The sequence below is a fragment of the Nuphar pumila genome, chromosome 17 (genome assembly GCF_984573655.1).
Source record: "Nuphar pumila chromosome 17, dmNupPumi1.hap1.1, whole genome shotgun sequence".
NCBI lineage: Eukaryota > Viridiplantae > Streptophyta > Magnoliopsida > Nymphaeales > Nymphaeaceae > Nuphar > Nuphar pumila.
Window position 1 is genome coordinate 44852467 of NC_143265.1, and position 6970 is coordinate 44859436.

Consider the following 6970-nt stretch of genomic DNA (forward strand, 5'->3'; position numbering starts at 1 on the left):
AAATGTTTGCCACCATCGCTAATCATCGCACGTGGCACCCCAAAACGACTGAAAATGTTGTGCTTAATGAACTTAAGCACTACTCTGTGATCATTGGTCTTGGTTGCCACAGCCTCGACCCACTTGGACACATAATCAACCACCACCAGAATGTATAAATTTCCGAATGAAGGCGGAAATGGTCCCATGAAATCAATGCCCCAAACATCAAAAATCTCGACTATCAAAATCGGAAGCAAGGGTATCATGTCCCTCTTGGACATGTTCCCAATCTGCTGGCATCGCAGGCATCGCCTACAGAACTCATGAGCATCCCTGTGGAGTGTGGGCCAATAAAATCCTGACTGCAAAACCTTTGCAGCCGTCTTCCTACTACTAAAATGCCCTCCACAGGCTAATGAATGGGAAAAATTCAGAATGGACTGGTACTCCTCCTCCGGAACACATCTCCTAATGATCTGGTCTGCACAGTATTTGAACAACTCCGGTTCATCCCAATAATAGTGCCTCACCTGAGATAGGAATCTCTCACGCTCATTCTTGTTCCAATGCTCAGGTATCTGCCTCGAAACCAGATAGTTCACAATATCTGCAAACCAGGGTAACTGCGATGTACTGACTGACATGATCTGCTCGTCGGGGAAAGAATCACTGATCGGCCTTTGATCTTGCGTGGTCTCCACGATCAGTCTGGAAAGATGGTCTGCTACTACATTCTCGCTTCCCTTCTTATCTTGAATCTCGAGATCAAACTCCTGTAGTAGTAGAACCCAACGAATCAATCTCGGTTTGGTGTCTTTCTTATTCAACAAATATTTCAATGCAGAATGGTCAGAATAGACAACCACCTTCGAACTGAGTAAATAGGACCTGAATTTATCCAATGCAAAAACTACCGCAAGTAGCTCCTTCTCTGTCGTGGTATAATTCATCTGGGCATCAGACAGAGTTCTACTCGCATAGTAGATCACATAGGGTTTCCTATCAATGCATTGTCCTAAAATGGCCCCCATAGCGTAATCAGATGCATCGCACATAATCTCAAATGGGAGAGTCTAATCTGGAGGTCTCAAAATAGGTGCAGTAATCAAGGCCTCTTTGAGAATCTCAAAGGCCTTCATACAATCCTCACCGAAAACAAAGGGCTGGTCTTTCTCCAATAAAGTGCAAAGCGGTCGAGAGATTTTGCTGAAATCTTTTATGAACCGCCTGTAAAATCCCGCATGCCCTAAAAATGATCGAATCTGCCTCACAGAGGTGGGTGGAGTCAAACGGGAAATGGATTCCACCTTCGCTCTGTCAACCTCAATACCACGCTTGGACACAATGTGTCCTAGCACAATCCCTTCCTGGACCATAAAATGGCTCTTTTCCCAACTCAGGATGAGATTGGTCTCCGCACACCTACTCAGTACTCGAGTAAGTTTTTGGAGGCAATCTTCAAAAGAAGAGCCATACACAGAAAAGTCGTCCATAAAAACTTCCATTACATCATCAATCATGTCCGAGAAGATAGCAAGCATGCACCTCTGAAAAGTAGCCGGGGCATTACAGAGCCCAAAAGGCATACGTTTAAACGCGAAGGTGCCATAAGGACATGTAAACATGGTCTTCTCCTGGTCGTCAGGATGGACAGCTACCTGATTGTATCCTGAATATCCATCTAGAAAGCAGTAGTAGCTCTGTCCTGCGAGTCTCTCTAAGATTTGATCAATGAATGGCAATGGGAAATGATCTTTCCTAGTTGCCACATTCAGCTTCCTATAATCGATGCAGACTCGCCATCCTGTAGTGGTCCTCATCGGAATTCTCTCACCCTTCTCGTTCTCAACCACAGTGAGTCGTGACTTCTTCGGCACAACCTGAATCAGACTGACCCACTGGCTATCAGAAATAGGGTAAATGATTCCGGCATCCAACCATTTCACCACCTCTTTCTTCACCACTTCCTTCATGTTGGGATTTAGCCTTCTCTGCATATCCCTAAATGGCTTGACTTCCTTATCACAATGGATCCTATGCATGCAGAATGAAGGATCAATCCCCTTCAGATCAGCAACTCCCCAGCCAATCGCTGCCTTGTGCTCTCGAAGAATAGTCAGCAATCTCTGTTCCTGCTCCTCAGTGAGCAAGGACGAGATGATCACAGGCAGAGTCTCATCATCTTCGAGATAAGCATACTTGAGTGAATCTGGTAAGAGCTTCAGCTCAAGTTTCGGAGGTGACTCGATCGACGATTTGGCGGGGGTCTCCGCAAGTGGTGGAAGAGGCTCCCTGACAGCTCCCCAAGGTGGTCTCTCTGACGACACTCTAGACACATCTACACTATTATTCTTCTCTATATGGTACAAATCTAAAGAATCCTCAGTAATGTACAACTCGGGCTGCTCTTCCACTAACTCATGTGCAATATCTACATGAAAGCAGTCCATGTCTCCTGCTGGTCCCATCGCGGCATTGAAAATATTCAGCTTGACTTTCCGATTGCCGAATGAGAGATCCATGGCTCCGGTTCTACAATTGATGCATGCATTGGCAGTCGCCAAGAATGGTCTGCCTAAAATAATCGGAGTCTGGTGCTGGCTGTCTACCCCTTCCATATCAAGAATAATGAAATCAACTGGAAATAAAAGTCATCCACCTTAACTAGCACGTCCTCCAAGACACCTCTCGGTACCTTGACGGAACGATCTGCCAGCTGCAGTGTAATCGGAGTCGATCTCATCTCTCCTAGCCTGAAATAATCAAAGAAATATCCGTGTAGAATGTTCACGCTTGCTCCAAGATCGAGCAATGCGCATTCTATCCGGATATTCCCTATGGTACACGCAATGATAGGGGCTCCAGGGTCCTTGAGCTTTGGTGGTGTCTGATGCTGAAGTACTGAACTCACCTGCTCAGTCAGATGGACCCTGTTAGGAACTCGCTCTCTAGATTTCCTCTTCTGCGTACATAGCTCCTTCAGGAATTTGGCATATGCCGACACCTGCTGAATCGCATCAAGCAAAGGTAGGTTGATCTGCACATGCTTGAATATATCAAGCATGTCCTGGATCTTCGCACCTTGCTTCCCTCTAAACCCGGGAGACTCTAATGCTTTGGGATAGGGTGGTGGGGGAATATGCTCTGCTGGCTCCTCCTCTTTGTGAGAAGGCTCACTCCTATCCTTCTTCTTCTCTGAGGATGAAGATAATGATGATGATGAAGATGATGATGGGGATGGGGCTGATGGCTGAGCCGACGTAGGTGAAACAATGGTCTCTGGCTCCTCTATCCTCTCTCTACTCTCTCGCTCTCTGCTCTCGACGTGATACTCACGTCCACTCCTCAGGGCCATAATCGATTTGGCCTGCTGCTGTGTCTCAGTATGGAATAGGCCTCCAGTCATCTGGTCCTTACCCTTCGGGTTCATGACAGCCTAACTCGGCAATGTACCCTCGGGTCTCCTACTAATAGCCTCAGCTAACTGTCCCATTTGCGATTCTAATTTCGCAATGGACTGCGTATGCAAGCACAAAATCTGGCTACACTTCTTGAAAGCGTTCTGATTAGAGGTTTTCACCTCTTGGAATGCCTGGAGAAGTCTCTCTTCAAAAGATGTCTGTGGGGCAGATTCCTGCTGAATCGGGGGAGGAACTGAAGAAGAAGAAGACTGAGAATAGTTCGGTCTTTGAAATGACTGAGTAAAAGATGGCTGCCGAACTGGCTGAGAGGATGTAGGCATCTGCATGGAAGACTGTGGATTCTTCCATGAAAAATTGGGATGGTTACGCCAACCCGGATTATATGTCAATGAAAATGGATTATTCGGTGGTCTGACGTAACCCTGAGCTGCCTGAACTTGTTCTTGAACAAATTCAGGGTACTGAGCTGCCGAAGGGCACTCAGTGATCTCATGTGCCGGACTGGCACAAAGTGTACACACCTGCTGTGTAGTGGATGGTCCTGAGAGAAGCTGGTCCAGCTTCTGAGCAATCATGTCTACCTTGCACTGTAATGCAGTAGATGGACCAATCTCAAGAACACCAGCTTTCTTCTGAATGCTGGGTGTGGCTCTATCCGAATGAGAGCTCGAAGCATGGTGGAGAGAATTCTCGGCCAATGTATCAAATAGCCTCCATGCTTCGTCCTCGCTCTTCAGCATGAATGTCCCTCCATATGAAGAGTCGATCATCTGACGATTCTTGTCAGACAATCCATCATAGAAGCTCTGCACCAGTTGCCATTTCGGCACCTGATGATGGGGACATTTCCTGAGGAGATCCTTCATTCTCTCCCAGGTCTCATGAAAGCGCTCACCATCTAGCTCTGAAAAGCTAGTGATGGCTCTACGATATTGGTTCGTACGACCAATGGGAAAATATTTTCGAAGAAACTCCTGTTGCAATTGATCCCATGACTCTATTTCTACAGAATCTAAGGACTTTAGCCAATACTTGGCTTTGTCCTTCAATGAAAAGGGGAATAGAGTCAACCTTAAAGCATCATCATCGAAATTCTGTATCTTAACAGTAGAACAGATTTCGAGGAATTCATCTAAATGTCGGTAAGGATCCTCATGACTAAGGCCATAAAAGGATAGAAGCATCTAAATAATGCTGGCCTTAATCTCATAATGCGGCGCTCCTACATCGGGTCTCCGAATGCAGGATGCCTGAACATAGTCTGTGGAAATGAAGTATTCCCACAGAGGGCGTGAAAGAACTGGGGGTGGAGGATCCATGTCAACCATTGTTGCCGAACTTCGATGAGAATGTAAAATTCTCTCTGGGTTGTCAACAAATGGGTGTAATGGGGTTACTCGACCTCGTCGCCCCTGCATACACTGGTACTAAGACCAGATGTAAGCAAACGACCTAAATCTAAAAATAAAAAAAAAAATAAACTAACACAGGTACTAAAATGTAAATAACACAAAATAAACAACTACTAAACAAATATGCTAAACTAATTATGTCAGAATGATCTAACTAAGTAAATGAAATAACAAATTAAACTACTCTAAAGTACTGAAAAGATAAATACAGGAAATCACAAACTAAGTTTTTCTAAAACCCACATGTCTAATCGCTCATTGCAGAATGAATTTCAAGTGAATCATAGAAAGAACAGAACGTGAATCCTATATTTACTAACTATGTTAATCCTATATTCACTTACTAATCCTACTAACTAAAAATAAAACAACTAATTAACTAACGAAAACAAATTAATAAATCAAACTCTAAGAAATAAAATAATTAATTCGCCGTTCCCTGGCAACGGCGCCAAAATTTGGTTGATATTTTGAAATGATCTTTTTAAAACAAGTATTTGCAATAAACTTTGGAAAATCGTCAACCAAAAATATAAAAACCGACTTTCCACAAAGTGGTAAGTACGGGTTAAATCCTCAGGGAACAAAAATTAATCAAGATATTTATAGAAAATTTAATTTATTAATGACAATTGTCAATCTACAATTATGAAACTAATACAAATACACTTAAGCACTACAATGAAAATAAACAAGCAACTACTTCTTCTGCTCCACACCAAGGGTATTTCCGTCTTTTCGCCAATTATTCGCTCCTCACACTTGGAAGATAACTCTGGAAACTAAATATGCTTTACAACCTAAAAATGCAGAAAAATACCGAGTTAGTATTCTATTCTAATAATGCAAACAGTAACTAATACTAATTCTAATTTTACGAAAATAATAAAACAAATGCTACTTATCAAACAAAAATTAAATAAAATACTAAACTACTTGTAAAATTAACCAAATTACTTCTACTAATGCTGTATGATGATTATGAAACTCCTAAAATGTAGCAACTAATGAAAACAGGCCTAAAATGCCGAATCTAAGGAAATTACGAAAATGCCCCTAACTAGTGCAAAATAGCTTTCTGACAGGTTATCGGAAAACCACTGTTTGACAGGGCAAAAAAGGTCCGATTTTCCCGAAATTTGTTCTGTTCTGCAACTGACAGATTAGAAAATCTGAAAGTTTTTACAGAATGAAAAAATGATATCTGGAACTCCAGATATAAGCGTTTCAAATCTGGGAAAAATCAGGATATCGACAGTCCTGTAATTTGAAATCCAGAAAAAGCGGTTTTCACAAAACGCTTAAAAATCAGACCAAATCAACTCCGAATGAGCTGAAATTTGGTCTGCAGTCAAATAACATGTCAATCCAGTGAATAGAATAAATTTTTTTGGAAAACACAGAATTTTTGCACAGAAAATAATGCTGGTGCGACAAGGCAAAAATCTGGTTTTTATTTGAGTGTACTATTCACTATGTGAACTATTTTACCCACTAAGAATGTAATCTACATGCAATACAAACTTAATTAATTCTATATAACTGATTATATGCAAATGCTAACTATAATAAAGCTAAATGAACTCTACACGAAATATGACATGCGTGTTATGACTATGCACTAAATGAAATACTAATGCAATTACAATCGAAACACTAAATAATGTAGTTAAATATATGACTAAATGATGTACCCACTATAAACTAACTACACTATACTAACTAACTAATCAACAAACGATAAACTAACAAACACCAATCAAATCAACAATTATAAATTTTGGCTAAACAATTAAAGAAATAACTACATTGGCTAATCTAAAATCGCTATAAGTAAATCAAAAAAATATGGGACTAAAATGGAACAATAGGACACGGGTTCGACTAGGACTAGGGTCGGTTGACTTCAATGGACTCGGTTTAGGCTTAGCTAAGGTGGGGTTAACTTGGGTAGGCTCGAGCTATGTTTGACTCGACTCGGACTAGTGTGGGCTCGGCTAGGTTTGGTTTTGGGATTGACTTAGTCAACTAGGGTCGACTTGATTTAGGTGGCTCGGTTGACCTAAACTTAGGTTGGGTTGACTGGGTTAAGGTTGAATCGACCTCGGGTTTGTCTTGACTTTGACTTAGGCTAGGCTAGGTTGACTTGACTAG

At 41.9% G+C, this 6970-nt stretch overlaps 1 non-coding gene across 1 annotated transcript; it reads left to right on the top strand.

The window, feature by feature from the left end:
• The first annotated feature begins 4232 nt into the window (after positions 1-4232).
• On the top strand, positions 4233-4335 carry LOC149811924 (small nucleolar RNA R71). Its single transcript, XR_016428631.1, has one exon. It is a non-coding gene; the product is annotated as a small nucleolar RNA R71 (small nucleolar RNA).
• The last annotated feature ends 2635 nt before the right edge of the window (positions 4336-6970 follow it).